Consider the following 16,644-nt stretch of genomic DNA (forward strand, 5'->3'; position numbering starts at 1 on the left):
CCTAAAAGTATATAAGCCACGTTTGAGCCATGCCATATGACCATGGGTTGGCTATCCAACGCCCCCCACATGAAATGGCATGGCCTGTCAGGCCTTGTCGTCGCCACCCCTACCATGTGTCGCGCGCAGGCCTGCCGAACTGCCGGTTCCGATCGGCTGTGGGGCCTACCTTACGATAATTGAACCAAAACAAAAAAAAATAAAAAAACTGACAACGTTAAGAACAACCCCAATAATTTCGGCAGTGGGAGTCGAGTCCTGTTGTTTTTTCGCTTTCGTTCGTTTGCGGTGCCCGGTTAATTGGAGATGAGCTCCACGGGGTGATGTAGGACAGATGGCGTAAGTTATTGGAGAGGAGCTGGACCGACGCGCGTGCAACGGCAAATCGGGCAAACCGTTGATCTGGGCTCCGACCTCAGAATTGGGCCCACGAACCGTCGATTCGAAGGCAACGGCGTCGCGAGTAAAATTCATTGCGTTGCCATGAGTCGTGGGCTTTTTCCGGCATCCGACGTCGTTTACTAGCCCGAAATCCAGTTTTTGAAGTTTTTGGTAACTGTGTTATTTTCCTATTTTAATTCCTTCGTTAATCCTAGGCTTTCTAGGAGTATTTAATCATAGTGTGCCCCGATTGTCACGCTGCGCCACGGGGTCGTGATAAAACAAAGACATCCAGATGAATAAGATGACGGAAAGCAAACGCCCACGACAATTGAAACGTCAACAAGGCAAAAAAAGAAGGGATGCAACACGAGGACTTCCCAGGAGGTCACCCATCCTAGTACTACTCTCGCCCAAACTCGCTTAACTTCGGAGTTCTGATGGGATCCGGTGCATGTGAGTTGGTATGATCGCATCCGTTAGCTTATAACTCCTAAAAGTATATAAGCCACGTTTGAGCCATGCCATATGACCATGGGTTGGCTATCCAACGCCCCCCGCATGAAATGGCATGGCCTGTCAGGCCTTGTCGTCGCCACCCCTACCATGTGTCGCGCGCAGGCCTGCCGAACTGCCGGTTCCGATCGGCTGTGGGGCCTACCTTACGATAATTGAACCAAAACAAAAAAAAACAAAAAAACTGACAACGTTAAGAACAACCCCAATAATTTCGGCAGTGGGCGTCGAGTCCTGTTGTTTTTTCGCTTTCGTTCGTTTGCGGTGCCCGGTTAATTGGAGACGAGCTCCACGGGGTGATGTAGGACAGATGGCGTAAGTTATTGGAGAGGATCATTAGACTTTCGTTCGTTTGTGTTAAGACAGCTTCTAGAGCATCATTAGACTTTCTCTGCAAAATTTTGGAAGAAACCTCATGATCCACAACATCAATTGAAAAGCAAGAATCAAGAGAGATAGAAGGTTGAGATAGAGCATTAAGCATTTTAAATTCAACAGTTTCACCCAAAACAGTCATGGAGAGAGTGCTATCTTTCACTTTGATGATTGTGTCTGCAGTGGCCATGAATGGCCTGCCTAGGAGAATGGGATCAACACGATCTCCATTTGGATTGTCTTCCATGTCCATCACTACAAAATCAGCAGGGAGAATTAGTGTATTAACTTGAACTAGAATATCTTCTACAATACCTTTTGGATATTTTATAGAATGATCAGCTAGTTCAAGTCGCATTGAAGTCTTCTTCATCCCTTCTAAGCCAAGCTCTTGATAAACTGAATATGGCAAAACATTGATGCTTGCTCCCAAGTCCAACATGGCTCTTCCAACCTTCTTGCCTCCAATGTTAATGGGAATGTCAAAGCTGCCAGGATCATCTAGTTTTGGTGGAAGCTTCCTTTGCAATACAGCACTTACATTCTGGTCGAGCTTTACTCCTTCATTTGGAGCGAAATTGAGCTTGTGAGTTTTCAAGTCCTTGATGAATTTTCCATATGCAGGAATCTGTTCAATAAGATCAAGCAAAGGCAAATTGATATTAACTTTACTCAAAATATCATAAATCTCTTTAAAAGCCTTATCTTGCTTTGCTTTCTTAAGACGGCCTGGAAATGGAATCTGTGGAACATATGGAGCGGGTGGCACGTATCTATCTTCTTGAAGATGTGGTGGCACAAATTTGTCATCCCTTTTATGCAATTGGAATTGATCGGATTTCTGAGAATCTGATTTGGCCTTAGGAGCAGATTGAGAAGTTTTGAGTTGTTCTCCTTCCGTGGCCATGGTCTCCTCCTCTTCATTTTCTACAATCACAACATCATTTGAAAGATTAGAATCATCTTTATTATCAATGATCTTACCTGATCTGAGCACATGAATTGCCTTGGCTTCTGGGTTCTTTGGATTGATCTCAGTTTGGCTTGGCCATTTCCCAGGCACTCTTTGAGTTATTTCAGCAGCTATTTGGCCTAATTGGACTTCCAATTTGGAGATGGCAGCTTGTGTAGTTTGCTGAAAATTGGATTGGTTGATTGCCATCTGCTTCACTATATCTTCCAATGATGATGATGATTGTTGTGGCCTTTGGAATGAAGGGGGATTTGCTTGATTCTGGGTATTTCTCCATGAAAAGTTTGGATGATTCCTCCAACCTGGATTATAACTTTGAGAGTATGGATCATTTCTTGGACCTTGGTTGTAGGAATTTACCAACTTAGCTTGCTCTTGCACAAATTCTGGATATCCAGCCCCAAGTGGACAAGCTGTGGTAGCATGGTCATGAGATTCACAAATGCTACACACTTCCTTCGGAGGGCTTCTTGAGTTTAATGCAAGAAGAGCATCTAGCTTTTGTTCCAGTTTTGAAATCTGCACACTAGAAGCATCATTAGAACCACTAATAACACGTTTACCTCTTGTATCCGTATGTTGGGTCTCCATTGCTATCTCCTCAAAGAGTTCGTACGTTTCTTCTGGAGTTTTGGTTTTAAAAGAACCACCTGCAAAATTGGTGACTATATTATGACTAGAAGGGGTTAGTCCTTTATAAAACATACGCATTTGAAGCTTCAATGGAATCCCATGATGAGGACATTGGTTGAGCAACCCATTGAATTTCTCCCATGCTTCACAAAACGATTCATCATCTTGCTGTGCAAATAACAAGATCTTGTCCCTAAGCATGTCGGTCTTTTGCGTGGAGAAGTATTTTTCTAGGAACTTCTTTTGAATGGCAGACCATGTAGTGAGTGAACCAGGCTTCAAAGAATTCAACCAATACTTCGCCTTATCCTTTAAAGTGTATGGAAACACTCTCATTCGAAGTTGATCTTCTGTCACACCTGTCAAGGGAAAAGAACTCACAACATTAAAAATATCCTTTATATGAGTCAATGGATCTTCATTAGGTAAACCATAAAAGGAAGGCAGCATATTAAGATGAGAAGATTTAAGCTCATAATTTCGAGCTACAGTGGGCAGCAAAATGCTTGAAGGAGATGCTGGAATTGTTGGGATATCAAGTTCTCCCATGAACTCAATGGCAGCCATCATTTCTTCTTCTTCTTGGTCTGAACTTGCTTCCGAATTTGAAAGTGAAGAACCGGGAAGTTCAGTGTGGAGAGCAAGACTTGTAAATGTAGCAAGAGCTTGCTCTTTTGCAGTTGACAACTCCCTTTCTAGACGATTTTGAATTTCAGAGGTCACTCGTCTGGGTTGCAATGATGGTCCTGCGTTCAAAGATCTAGAACATTGGAACGAAGACCTCACTTGTTCAAGTAATGGATTTTTAGACATAAACTTCCTGAAACAGAAAATTAGATTAATTAGAAACACTAAAAAGAATAGGGTAACCTTGGGCACATAACCAGGGAAGAACTTTCGTTCAGTCCCCGGCAACGGCGCCAAAATTTGTTGTTAATATTATGTTAACTCGCAATTGTACGGGGCAATTAGTAGTATAGCAAGACAAGTACGAGGTCGTACCCACGAAGACTGAGAAGTTAAAACTAGTTATGTACTTAGATTACCAAATTCAAGAAAGTAGGAGGTTATGTCTAAAACAGAATTTAAAACAAGAGTGGTTGTGATTGTTGAACAAAAGAAGCAAAATGAAATTGCAAACAAAAACAAGTAAACAAATGTAACAAAGAGTGGTTTTAAGAGTTGGAAAACAGATTTTGAGACTAGGGCATTCGAATCACCATAACAATTCAATTCTGGGTTATAAAGATTCAAGTAACAAGTCTAATTCAGATTCAAAGATTGATTCTAGCTAAAGTATGATTAGGCCATGGTGTTTGGTCCTAACCTTGTGTTCCTAATTCCCTAATTTGATCATTTGTTGTCTAACCTAAAATTAAGCATTAGGAACCCATTAAGCATAGAAGAACATTTTAAACAACCAAGTATGTATCTAATCCCTGTTGTCGAATGTCCATACATACTCTTCCTATTCATAGTTCAATTCGAATTAAAGCATGGTGTATACTCTTAATTCAAACCAAGATAGTTAACAAACAAGTTCTAATGGTGATCAATCATTCAAACAAGCATGTTAACTTATAAGCATAATGAATAAGAACATGAATCATGAATCAAACTTGAAACTCCAAACTTATAAACCCAGAATATTCATGTTAGGTTACATCGAAGCCCTAGTTATGGATTTAGCTACTCATAATGGAAAAGAGACTTGAACAGAAATGAGAAAACATAATGAATACAATAAGAGTAGAAAAACCCTTTTTCTGAAGTTCTTGTGGTGTCCAAGGCTTCTCCAAGTGCTTCTCCACTTCTAATGCTTCTCCAAGAGCTTCCCCACTTCTAGAAAGATGTATGAAGGATATGGAGGTGATTTGGGATGAGTTTGAGTGAGTGGTGATGGCTAAGGAAGATGAAATTCGTAGGGAAATGGAAGAGAGGTTTGCTGGAGTTGTTTTGGTGATTGTTGGAGTGTTTGGGATTTTGAGAGTGTTTGAGGATGGTTGGAGTGAATTGTGGGGGTTGTGAATCTCAGGATTTGTTGTGTCTTGAATGTGGAATGGATGTGGTATTTATAGGGAGAGGGGAGTGACAAATCTGAATTCAATATGGCTAATGCATACAACACTTGCATTATAAAAGATGAATTGGTTGATGCACTTCACTAATGCATACAACACTTGCATTATAAAATCTGAATTGGTTGATGCACTTCACTAATAGATCCCACTAGCAGCCCTAGCTCATCTTCATGTCACCATGACCAAGCTTCCAACCAGAAATGATAGCTCATACCTAGCTCACCATGACCAAGCATCCAACCAGCACATGCTGAGGTCAGCATAACCAGCAACTTCAAGGGCTTACAACTTGGGCTTCTCTTAATCAAATTAGGACTTTAAGCACTCGAAATTGAAGTTCAGAATGTCTTCTTTCCAGCCATATTTCATTTGGGCCAATTCAAGGTCGGAGGAGGAAGTTAAGGCCAAAACAAATTGCTAACTCATTTTGCGCGCTGATAAAATCCATCCTGAGCATGGCTCTGTGTTTGCTAGGTAACAGACTCCATATTTATCCAATGGGGCTTAATTTTGGATATGTTATAGTACATACCCATTGGAACAACTTTCATGAAGAATGCTGCCTCATCCGAGCTGTGTAGGTTGCTGAAACAAAGCTTGCAATATGACCTACGGAACTGGACTGGCAGGGGGCTGTAGCCAAAATGAGTTTCTTCCATTCATCCAAATTAGGCCTTAACATGCTTGAATTGCATGAATTATGCTCTCTTGCTCTATTGGCCTACAAAACACACAAAGGGAGGGAAATAACTTAGAATTATAGGAACTAAGCAAAAGAAGTAAGTAAATTGGGCATGTATATGTATGAAATTATGAGCTTAACAGCCTACCTTACGATAATTGAACCAAAACAAAAAAACTGACAACGTTAAGAACAACCCCAATAATTTCGGCAGTGGGCGTCGAGTCCTGCTGTTTTTTCGCTTTCGTTCGTTTGCGGTGCCCGGTTAATTGGAGACGAGCTCCACGGGGTGATGTAGGACAGATGGCGTAAGTTATTGGAGAGGAGCTGGACCGACGCGCGTGCAACGGCAAATCGGGCAAACCGCTGATCTGGGCTCCGACCTCAGAATTGGGCCCACGAACCGTCGATTCGAAGGCAACGGCGTCGCGAGTAAAACTCATTGCGCTGCCATGAGTCGTGGGCTTTTTCGGGCATCCGACGTCGTTTACTAGCCCGAAATCCAGTTTTTGAAGTTTTTGGTAACTGTGTTATTTTCCTATTTTAATTCCTTCGTTAATCCTAGGCTTTCTAGGAGTATTTAATCATAGTGTGCCCCGATTGTCACGCTGCGCCAAGGGGTCGTGATAAAACAAAGACATCCAGATGAATAAGATGACGGAAAGCAAACGCCCACGACAATTGATACGTCAACAAGGCAAAAAAAGAAGGGATGCAACACGAGGACTTCCCAGGAGGTCACCCATCCTAGTGCTACTCTCGCCCAAACTCGCTTAACTTCGGAGTTCTGATGGGATCCGGTGCATGTGAGTTTGTATGATCGCATCCATTAGCTTATAACGCCTAAAAGTATATAAGCCACGTTTGAACCATGCCATATGACCATGGGTTGGCTATCCAACGCCCCCCGCATGAAATGGCATGGCCTGTCAGGCCTTGTCGTCGCCACCCCTACCATGTGTCGCGCGCAGGCCTGCCGAACTGCCGGTTCCGATCGGATGTGGGGCCTACCTTACGATAATTGAACCAAAACAAAAAAAAAACAAAAAAACTGACAACGTTAAGAACAACCCCAATAATTTCGGCAGTGGGCGTCGAGTCCTGTTGTTTTTTCGCTTACGTTCGTTTGCGGTGCCCGGTTAATTGGAGACGAGCTCCACGGGGTGATGTAGGACAGATGGCGTAAGTTATTGGAGAGGAGCTGGACCGACGCGCGTGCAACGGCAAATCGGGCAAACCGCTGATCTGGGCTCCGACCTCAGAATTGGGCCCACGAACCGTCGATTCGAAGGCAACGGCGTCGCGAGTAAAACTCATTGCGTTGCCATGAGTCGTGGGCTTTTTCGGGCATCTGACGTCGTTTACTAGCCCGAAATCCAGTTTTTGAAGTTTTTGGTAACTGTGTTATTTTCCTATTTTAATTCCTTCGTTAATCCTAGGCTTTCTAGGAGTTTTTAATCATAGTGTGCCCCGATTGTCACGTTGCGCCACGGGGTCGTGATAAAACAAAGACATCCAGATGAATAAGATGACGGAAAGCAAACGCCCACGACAATTGATACGTCAACAAGGCAAAAAAAGAAGGGATGCAACACGAGGACTTCCCAGGAGGTCACCCATCCTAGTGCTACTCTCGCCCAAACTCGCTTAACTTCGGAGTTCTGATGGGATCCGGTGCATGTGAGTTGGTATGATCGTATCCGTTAGCTTATAACGCCCAAAAGTATATAAGCCACGTTTGAGCCATGCCATATGACCATGGGTTGGCTATCCAACGTCCCCCGCATGAAATGGCATGGCCTGTCAGGCCTTGTCGTCGCCACCCCTACCATGTGTCGCGCGCAGGCCTGCCGAACTGCCGGTTCCGATCGGCTGTGGGGCCTACCTTACGATAATTGAACCAAAACAAAAAAAAACAAAAAAACTGACAACGTTAAGAACAACCCCAATAATTTCGGCAGTGGGCGTCGAGTCCTGTTGTTTTTTCGCTTTCGTTCGTTTGCGGTGCCCGGTTAATTGGAGACGAGCTCCACGGGGTGATGTAGGACAGATGGCGTAAGTTATTGGAGAGGAGCTGGACCGACGCGCGTGCAACGGCAAATCGGGCAAACCGCTGATCTGGGCTCCGACCTCAGAATTGGGCCCACGAACCGTCGATTCGAAGGCAACGGCGTCGCGAGTAAAACTCATTGCGTTGCCATGAGTCGTGGGCTTTTTCGGGCATCTGACGTCGTTTACTAGCCCGAAATCCAGTTTTTGAAGTTTTTGGTAACTGTGTTATTTTCCTATTTTAATTCCTTCGTTAATCCTAGGCTTTCTAGGAGTATTTAATCATAGTGTGCCCCGATTGTCACGCTGCGCCACGGGGTCGTGATAAAACAAAGACATCCAGATGAATAAGATGACGGAAAGCAAACGCCCACGACAATTGAAACGTCAACAAGGCAAAAAAAGAAGGGATGCAACACGAGGACTTCCCAGGAGGTCACCCATCCTAGTACTACTCTCGCCAAAACTGACAACGTTAAGAACAACCCCAATAATTTCGGCAGTGGGCGTCGAGTCCTGCTGTTTTTTCGCTTTCGTTCGTTTGCGGTGCCCGGTTAATTGGAGACGAGCTCCACGGGGTGATGTAGGACAGATGGCGTAAGTTATTGGAGAGGAGCTGGACCGACGCGCGTGCAACGGCAAATCGGGCAAACCGCTGATCTGGGCTCCGACCTCAGAATTGGGCCCACGAACCGTCGATTCGAAGGCAACGGCGTCGCGAGTAAAACTCATTGCGTTGCCATGAGTCGTGGGCTTTTTCGGGCATCCGACGTCGTTTACTAGCCCGAAATCCAGTTTTTGAAGTTTTTGGTAACTGTGTTATTTTCCTATTTTAATTCCTTCGTTAATCCTAGGCTTTCTAGGAGTATTTAATCATAGTGTGCCCCGATTGTCACGCTGCGCCAAGGGGTCGTGATAAAACAAAGACATCCAGATGAATAAGATGACGGAAAGCAAACGCCCACGACAATTGAAACGTCAACAAGGCAAAAAAAGAAGGGATGCAACACGAGGACTTCCCAGGAGGTCACCCATCCTAGTACTACTCTCCCCAAAACTGACAACGTTAAGAACAACCCCAATAATTTCGGCAGTGGGCGTCGAGTCCTGCTGTTTTTTCGCTTTCGTTCATTTGCGGTGCCCGGTTAATTGGAGACGAGCTCCACGGGGTGATGTAGGACAGATGGCGTAAGTTATTGGAGAGGAGCTGGACCGACGCGCGTGCAACGGCAAATCGGGCAAACCGCTGATCTGGGCTCCGACCTCAGAATTGGGCCCACGAACCGTCGATTCGAAGGCAACGGCGTCGCGAATAAAACTCATTGCGATGCCATGTGTCGTGGGCTTTTTCGGGCATCCGACGTCGTTTACTAGCCCGAAATCCAGTTTTTGAAGTTTTTGGTAACTGTGTTATTTTCCTATTTTAATTCCTTCGTTAATCCTAGGCTTTCTAGGAGTATTTAATCATAGTGTGCCCCGATTGTCACGCTGCGCCCAGGGGTCGTGATAAAACAAAGACATCCAGATGAATAAGATGACGGAAAGCAAACGCCCACGACAATTGAAACGTCAACAAGGCAAAAAAAGAAGGGATGCAACACGAGGACTTCCCAGGAGGTCACCCATCCTAGTACTACTCTCGCCCAAACTCGCTTAACTTCGGAGATCTGATGGGATCCGGTGCATGTGAGTTGGTATGATCGCATCCGTTAGCTTATAACGCCTAAAAGTATATAAGCCACGTTTGAGCCATGCCATATGACCATGGGTTGGCTATCCAACGCCCCCCGCATGAAATGGCATGGCCTGTCAAGCCTTGTCGTCGCCACCCCTACCACGTGTCGCGCGCAGGCCTGCCGAACTGCCGGTTCCGATCGGCTGTGGGGCCTACCTTACGATAATTGAACCAAAACAAAAAAAACAAAAAAACTGACAACGTTAAGAACAACCCCAATAATTTCGGCAGTGGGCGTCGAGTCCTGCTGTTTTTTCGCTTTCGTTCGTTTGCGGTGCCCGGTTAATTGGAGATGAGCTCCACGGGGTGATGTAGGACAGATGGCGTAAGTTATTGGAGAGGAGCTGCACCGACGCGCGTGCAACGGCAAATCGGGCAAACCGCTGATCTGGGCTCGGACCTCAGAATTGGGCCCACGAACCGTCGATTCAAAGGAAACGGTGTCGCGAGTAAAACTCATTGCGTTGCCATGAGTCGTGGGCTTTTTCGGGCATCCGACGTCGTTTACTAGCCCGAAATCCAGTTTTTGAAGTTTTTGGTAACTGTATTATTTTCCTATTTTAATTCCTTCGTTAATCCTAGGCTTTCTAGGAGTATTTAATCATAGTGTGCCCCGATTGTCACGCTGCGCCAAGGGGTCGTAATAAAACAAAGACATCCAGATGAGTAAGATGACGGAAAGCAAACGCCCACGACAATTGAAACGTCAACAAGGCAAAAAAAGAAGGGATGCAACACGAGGACTTCTCAGGAGGTCACCCATCCTAGTACTACTCTCGCCCAAACTCGCTTAACTTCGGAGTTCTGATGGGATCCGGTGCATGTGAGTTGGTATGATCGCATCCGTTAGCTTATAACGCCTAAAAGTATATAAGCCACGTTTGAGCCATGCCATATGACCATGGGTTGGCTATCCAACGCCCCCCGCATGAAATGGCATGGCCTGTCAAGCCTTGTCGTCGCCACCCCTACCACGTGTCGCGCGCAGGCCTGCCGAACTGCCGGTTCCGATCGGCTGTGGGGCCTACCTTACGATAATTGAACCAAAACAAAAAAAACAAAAAAACTGACAACGTTAAGAACAACCCCAATAATTTCGGCAGTGGGCGTCGAGTCCTGCTGTTTTTTCGCTTTCGTTCGTTTGCGGTGCCCGGTTAATTGGAGACGAGCTCCACGGGGTGATGTAGGACAGATGGCGTAAGTTATTGGAGAGGAGCTGGACCGACGCGCGTGCAACGGCAAATCGGGCAAACCGCTGATCTGGGCTCCGACCTCAGAATTGGGCCCACGAACCGTCGATTCGAAGGCAACGGCGTCGCGAGTAAAACTCATTGCGATGCCATGAGTCGTGGGCTTTTTCGGGCATCCGACGTCGTTTACTAGCCCGAAATCCAGTTTTTGAAGTTTTTGGTAACTGTGTTATTTTCCTATTTTAATTCCTTCGTTAATCCTAGGCTTTCTAGGAGTATTTAATCATAGTGTGCCCCGATTGTCACGCTGCGCCAAGGGGTCGTGATAAAACAAAGACATCCAGATGAATAAGATGACGGAAAGCAAACGCCCACGACAATTGAAACGTCAAAAAGGCAAAAAAAGAAGGGATGCAACACGAGGACTTCCCAGGAGGTCACCCATCCTAGTACTACTCTCCCCAAAACTGACAACGTTAAGAACAACCCCAATAATTTCGGCAGTGGGCGTCGAGTCCTGCTGTTTTTTCGCTTTCGTTCGTTTGCGGTGCCCGGTTAATTGGAGACGAGCTCCACGGGGTGATGTAGGACAGATGGCGTAAGTTATTGGAGAGGAGCTGCACCGACGCGCGTGCAACGGCAAATCGGGCAAACCGCTGATCTGGGCTCCGACCTCAGAATTGGGCCCACGAACCGTCGATTCGAAGGCAACGGCGTCGCGAATAAAACTGATTGCGATGCCATGAGTCGTGGGCTTTTTCGGGCATCCGACGTCGTTTACTAGCCCGAAATCCAGTTTTTGAAGTTTTTGGTAACTGTGTTATTTTCCTATTTTAATTCCTTCGTTAATCCTAGGCTTTCTAGGAGTATTTAATCATAGTGTGCCCCGATTGTCACGCTGCGCCCAGGGGTCGTGATAAAACAAAGACATCCAGATGAATAAGATGACGGAAAGCAAACGCCCACGACAATTGAAACGTCAACAAGGCAAAAAAAGAAGGGATGCAACACGAGGACTTCCCAGGAGGTCACCCATCCTAGTACTACTCTCGCCCAAACTCGCTTAACTTCGGAGATCTGATGGGATCCGGTGCATGTGAGTTGGTATGATCGCATCCGTTAGCTTATAACGCCTAAAAGTATATAAGCCACGTTTGAGCCATGCCATATGACCATGGGTTGGCTATCCAACGCCCCCCGCATGAAATGGCATGGCCTGTCAAGCCTTGTCGTCGCCACCGCTACCACGTGTCGCGCGCAGGCCTGCCGAACTGCCGGTTCCGATCGGCTGTGGGGCCTCCCTTACGATAATTCAACCAAAACAAAAAAAACAAAAAAACTGACAACGTTAAGAACAACCCCAATAATTTCGGCAGTGGGCGTCGAGTCCTGCTGTTTTTTCGCTTTCGTTCGTTTGCGGTGCCCGGTTAATTGGAGATGAGCTCCACGGGGTGATGTAGGACAGATGGCGTAAGTTATTGGAGAGGAGCTGCACCGACGCGCGTGCAACGGCAAATCGGGCAAACCGCTGATCTGGGCTCCGACCTCAGAATTGGGCCCACGAACCGTCGATTCGAAGGCAACGGTGTCGCGAGTAAAACTCATTGCGTTGCCATGAGTCGTGGGCTTTTTCAGGCATCCGACGTCGTTTACTAGCCCGAAATCCAGTTTTTGAAGTTTTTGGTAACTGTATTATTTTCCTATTTTAATTCCTTCGTTAATCCTAGGCTTTCTAGGAGTATTTAATCATAGTGTGCCCCGATTGTCACGCTGCGCCAAGGGGTCGTGATAAAACAAAGACATCCAGATGAGTAAGATGACGGAAAGCAAACGCCCACAACAATTGAAACGTCAACAAGGCAAAAAAAGAAGGGATGCAACACGAGGACTTCCCAGGAGGTCACCCATCCTAGTACTACTCTCGCCCAAACTCGCTTAACTTCGGAGTTCTGATGGGATCCGGTGCATGTGGGTTGGTATGATCGCATCCGTTAGCTTATAACGCCTAAAAGTATATAAGCCACGTTTGAGCCATGCCATATGACCATGGGTTGGCTATCCAACGCCCCCCGCATGAAATGGCATGGCCTGTCAAGCCTTGTCGTCGCCACCCCTACCACGTGTCGCGCGCAGGCCTGCCGAACTGCCGGTTCCGATCGGCTGTGGGGCCTACCTTACGATAATTGAACCAAAACAAAAAAAACAAAAAAACTGACAACGTTAAGAACAACCCTAATAATTTCGGCAGTGGGCGTCGAGTCCTGCTGTTTTTTCGCTTTCGTTCGTTTGCGGTGCCCGGTTAATTGGAGACGAGCTCCACGGGGTGATGTAGGACAGATGGCGTAAGTTATTGGAGAGGAGCTGGACCGACGCGCGTGCAACGGCAAATCGGGCAAACCGCTGATCTGGGCTCCGACCTCAGAATTGGGCCCACGAACCGTCGATTCGAAGGCAACGGTGTCGCGAGTAAAACTCATTGCGTTGCCATGAGTCGTGGGCTTTTTCAGGCATCCGACGTCGTTTACTAGCCCGAAATCCAGTTTTTGAAGTTTTTGGTAACTGTATTATTTTCCTATTTTAATTCCTTCGTTAATCCTAGGCTTTCTAGGAGTATTTAATCATAGTGTGCCCCGATTGTCACGCTGCGCCAAGGGGTCGTGATAAAACAAAGACATCCAGATGAGTAAGATGACGGAAAGCAAACGCCCACAACAATTGAAACGTCAACAAGGCAAAAAAAGAAGGGATGCAACACGAGGACTTCCCAGGAGGTCACCCATCCTAGTACTACTCTCGCCCAAACTCGCTTAACTTCGGAGTTCTGATGGGATCCGGTGCATGTGGGTTGGTATGATCGCATCCGTTAGCTTATAACGCCTAAAAGTATATAAGCCACGTTTGAGCCATGCCATATGACCATGGGTTGGCTATCCAACGCCCCCCGCATGAAATGGCATGGCCTGTCAAGCCTTGTCGTCGCCACCCCTACCACGTGTCGCGCGCAGGCCTGCCGAACTGCCGGTTCCGATCGGCTGTGGGGCCTACCTTACGATAATTGAACCAAAACAAAAAAAACAAAAAAACTGACAACGTTAAGAACAACCCTAATAATTTCGGCAGTGGGCGTCGAGTCCTGCTGTTTTTTCGCTTTCGTTCGTTTGCGGTGCCCGGTTAATTGGAGACGAGCTCCACGGGGTGATGTAGGACAGATGGCGTAAGTTATTGGAGAGGAGCTGGACCGACGCGCGTGCAACGGCAAATCGGGCAAACCGCTGATCTGGGCTCCGACCTCAGAATTGGGCCCACGAACCGTCGATTCGAAGGCAACGGCGTCGCGAGTAAAACTCGTTGCGTTGCCATGAGTCGTGGGCTTTTTCGGGCATCCGACGTCGTTTACTAGCCCGAAATCCAGTTTTTGAAGTTTTTGGTAACTGTGTTATTTTCCTATTTTAATTCCTTCGTTAATCCTAGGCTTTCTAGGAGTATTTAATCATAGTGTGCCCCGATTGTCACGCTGCGCCAAGGGGTCGTGATAAAACAAAGACATCCAGATGAATAAGATGACGGAAAGCAAACGCCCACGACAATTGAAACGTCAACAAGGCAAAAAAAGAAGGGATGCAACACGAGGACTTCCCAGGAGGTCACCCATCCTAGTACTACTCTCGCCCAAACTCGCTTAACTTCGGAGTTCTGATGGGATCCGGTGCATGTGGGTTGGTATGATCGCATCCGTTAGCTTATAACGCCTAAAAGTATATAAGCCACGTTTGAGCCATGCCATATGACCATGGGTTGGCTATCCAACGCCCCCCGCATGAAATGGCATGGCCTGTCAAGCCTTGTCGTCGCCACCCCTACCACGTGTCGCGCGCAGGCCTGCCGAACTGCCGGTTCCGATCGGCTGTGGGGCCTACCTTACGATAATTGAACCAAAACAAAAAAAACAAAAAAACTGACAACGTTAAGAACAACCCTAATAATTTCGGCAGTGGGCGTCGAGTCCTGCTGTTTTTTCGCTTTCGTTCGTTTGCGGTGCCCGGTTAATTGGAGACGAGCTCCACGGGGTGATGTAGGACAGATGGCGTAAGTTATTGGAGAGGAGCTGGACCGACGCGCGTGCAACGGCAAATCGGGCAAACCGCTGATCTGGGCTCCGACCTCAGAATTGGGCCCACGAACCGTCGATTCGAAGGCAACGGCGTCGCGAGTAAAACTCGTTGCGTTGCCATGAGTCGTGGGCTTTTTCGGGCATCCGACGTCGTTTACTAGCCCGAAATCCAGTTTTTGAAGTTTTTGGTAACTGTGTTATTTTCCTATTTTAATTCCTTCGTTAATCCTAGGCTTTCTAGGAGTATTTAATCATAGTGTGCCCCGATTGTCACGCTGCGCCAAGGGGTCGTGATAAAACAAAGACATCCAGATGAATAAGATGACGGAAAGCAAACGCCCACGACAATTGAAACGTCAACAAGGCAAAAAAAGAAGGGATGCAACACGAGGACTTCCCAGGAGGTCACCCATCCTAGTACTACTCTCGCCCAAACTCGCTTAACTTCGGAGTTCTGATGGGATCCGGTGCATGTGAGTTGGTATGATCGCATCCGTTAGCTTATAACGCCTAAAAGTATATAAGCCACGTTTGAGCCATGCCATATGACCATGGGTTGGCTATCCAACGCCCCCCGCATGAAATGGCATGGCCTGTCAAGCCTTGTCGTCGCCACCCCTACCACGTGTCGCGCGCAGGCCTGCCGAACTGCCGGTTCCGATCGGCTGTGGGGCCTACCTTACGATAATTGAACCAAAACAAAAAAAACAAAAAAACTGACAACGTTAAGAACAACCCCAATAATTTCGGCAGTGGGCGTCGAGTCCTGCTGTTTTTTCGCTTTCGTTCGTTTGCGGTGCCCGGTTAATTGGAGACGAGCTCCACGGGGTGATGTAGGACAGATGGCGTAAGTTATTGGAGAGGAGCTGGACCGACGCGCGTGCAACGGCAAATCGGGCAAACCGCTGATCTGGGCTCCGACCTCAGAATTGGGCCCACGAACCGTCGATTCGAAGGCAACGGCGTCGCGAGTAAAACTCGTTGCGTTGCCATGAGTCGTGGGCTTTTTCGGGCATCCGACGTCGTTTACTAGCCCGAAATCCAGTTTTTGAAGTTTTTGGTAACTGTGTTATTTTCCTATTTTAATTCCTTCGTTAATCCTAGGCTTTCTAGGAGTATTTAATCATAGTGTGCCCCGATTGTCACGCTGCGCCAAGGGGTCGTGATAAAACAAAGACATCCAGAGGAATAAGATGACGGAAAGCAAACGCCCACGACAATTGAAACGTCAACAAGGCAAAAAAAGAAGGGATGCAACACGAGGACTTCCCAGGAGGTCACCCATCCTAGTACTACTCTCGCCCAAACTCGCTTAACTTCGGAGTTCTGATGGGATCCGGTGCATGTGAGTTGGTATGATCGCATCCGTTAGCTTATAACGCCTAAAAGTATATAAGCCACGTTTGAGCCATGCCATATGACCATGGGTTGGCTATCCAACGCCCCCCGCATGAAATGGCATGGCCTTTCAAGCCTTGTCGTCGCCACCCCTACCACGTGTCGCGCGCAGGCCTGCCGAACTGCCGGTTCCGATCGGCTGTGGGGCCTACCTTACGATAATTGAACCAAAACAAAAAAAACAAAAAAACTGACAACGTTAAGAACAACCCCAATAATTTCGGCAGTGGGCGTCGAGTCCTGCTGTTTTTTCGCTTTCGTTCGTTTGCGGTGCCCGGTTAATTGGAGACGAGCTCCACGGGGTGATGTAGGACAGATGGCGTAAGTTATTGGAGAGGAGCTGGACCGACGCGCGTGCAACGGCAAATCGGGCAAACCGCTGATCTGGGCTCCGACCTCAGAATTGGGCCCACGAACCGTCGATTCGAAGGCAACGGCGTCGCGAGTAAAACTCGTTGCGTTGCCATGAGTCGTGGGCTTTTTCGGGCATCCGACGTCGTTTACTAGCCCGAAATCCAGT

At 47.0% G+C, this 16,644-nt stretch overlaps 11 non-coding genes and 1 pseudogene across 11 annotated transcripts; 1 reads left to right on the forward strand and 11 right to left on the reverse strand.

The window, feature by feature from the left end:
- Positions 1-740: 740 nt before the first annotated feature.
- On the reverse strand, positions 741-859 carry LOC148291795 (5S ribosomal RNA). The gene has a single exon (XR_015827407.1). It is a non-coding gene; the product is annotated as a 5S ribosomal RNA (ribosomal RNA).
- Positions 860-2,972: 2,113 nt separating this feature from the next.
- On the forward strand, positions 2,973-3,079 carry LOC148291796 (small nucleolar RNA R71). The gene has a single exon (XR_015827191.1). It is a non-coding gene; the product is annotated as a small nucleolar RNA R71 (small nucleolar RNA).
- A 3,271-nt stretch (positions 3,080-6,350) lies between these two features.
- Positions 6,351-6,469, reverse strand: LOC148291797 (5S ribosomal RNA; annotated as a pseudogene).
- A 755-nt stretch (positions 6,470-7,224) lies between these two features.
- Positions 7,225-7,343, reverse strand: LOC148291798 (5S ribosomal RNA). The gene has a single exon (XR_015827106.1). It is a non-coding gene; the product is annotated as a 5S ribosomal RNA (ribosomal RNA).
- Positions 7,344-9,279: 1,936 nt separating this feature from the next.
- Positions 9,280-9,398, reverse strand: LOC148291799 (5S ribosomal RNA). The gene has a single exon (XR_015827667.1). It is a non-coding gene; the product is annotated as a 5S ribosomal RNA (ribosomal RNA).
- Positions 9,399-10,151: 753 nt separating this feature from the next.
- Positions 10,152-10,270, reverse strand: LOC148291800 (5S ribosomal RNA). Its single transcript, XR_015827646.1, has one exon. It is a non-coding gene; the product is annotated as a 5S ribosomal RNA (ribosomal RNA).
- Positions 10,271-11,614: 1,344 nt separating this feature from the next.
- On the reverse strand, positions 11,615-11,733 carry LOC148291801 (5S ribosomal RNA). The gene has a single exon (XR_015827668.1). It is a non-coding gene; the product is annotated as a 5S ribosomal RNA (ribosomal RNA).
- A 753-nt stretch (positions 11,734-12,486) lies between these two features.
- Positions 12,487-12,605, reverse strand: LOC148291802 (5S ribosomal RNA). Its single transcript, XR_015826831.1, has one exon. It is a non-coding gene; the product is annotated as a 5S ribosomal RNA (ribosomal RNA).
- A 753-nt stretch (positions 12,606-13,358) lies between these two features.
- Positions 13,359-13,477, reverse strand: LOC148291803 (5S ribosomal RNA). The gene has a single exon (XR_015826832.1). It is a non-coding gene; the product is annotated as a 5S ribosomal RNA (ribosomal RNA).
- Positions 13,478-14,230: 753 nt separating this feature from the next.
- LOC148291804 (5S ribosomal RNA) lies at positions 14,231-14,349 on the reverse strand. Its single transcript, XR_015826833.1, has one exon. It is a non-coding gene; the product is annotated as a 5S ribosomal RNA (ribosomal RNA).
- A 753-nt stretch (positions 14,350-15,102) lies between these two features.
- Positions 15,103-15,221, reverse strand: LOC148291805 (5S ribosomal RNA). Its single transcript, XR_015827408.1, has one exon. It is a non-coding gene; the product is annotated as a 5S ribosomal RNA (ribosomal RNA).
- A 753-nt stretch (positions 15,222-15,974) lies between these two features.
- LOC148291806 (5S ribosomal RNA) lies at positions 15,975-16,093 on the reverse strand. The gene has a single exon (XR_015827410.1). It is a non-coding gene; the product is annotated as a 5S ribosomal RNA (ribosomal RNA).
- Positions 16,094-16,644: the final 551 nt, after the last annotated feature.

This window comes from Prunus avium, chromosome 8, assembly GCF_965620075.1.
Source record: "Prunus avium chromosome 8, drPruAviu1.hap1.1, whole genome shotgun sequence".
In the NCBI taxonomy this organism is placed as follows: Eukaryota; Viridiplantae; Streptophyta; class Magnoliopsida; order Rosales; family Rosaceae; genus Prunus; species Prunus avium.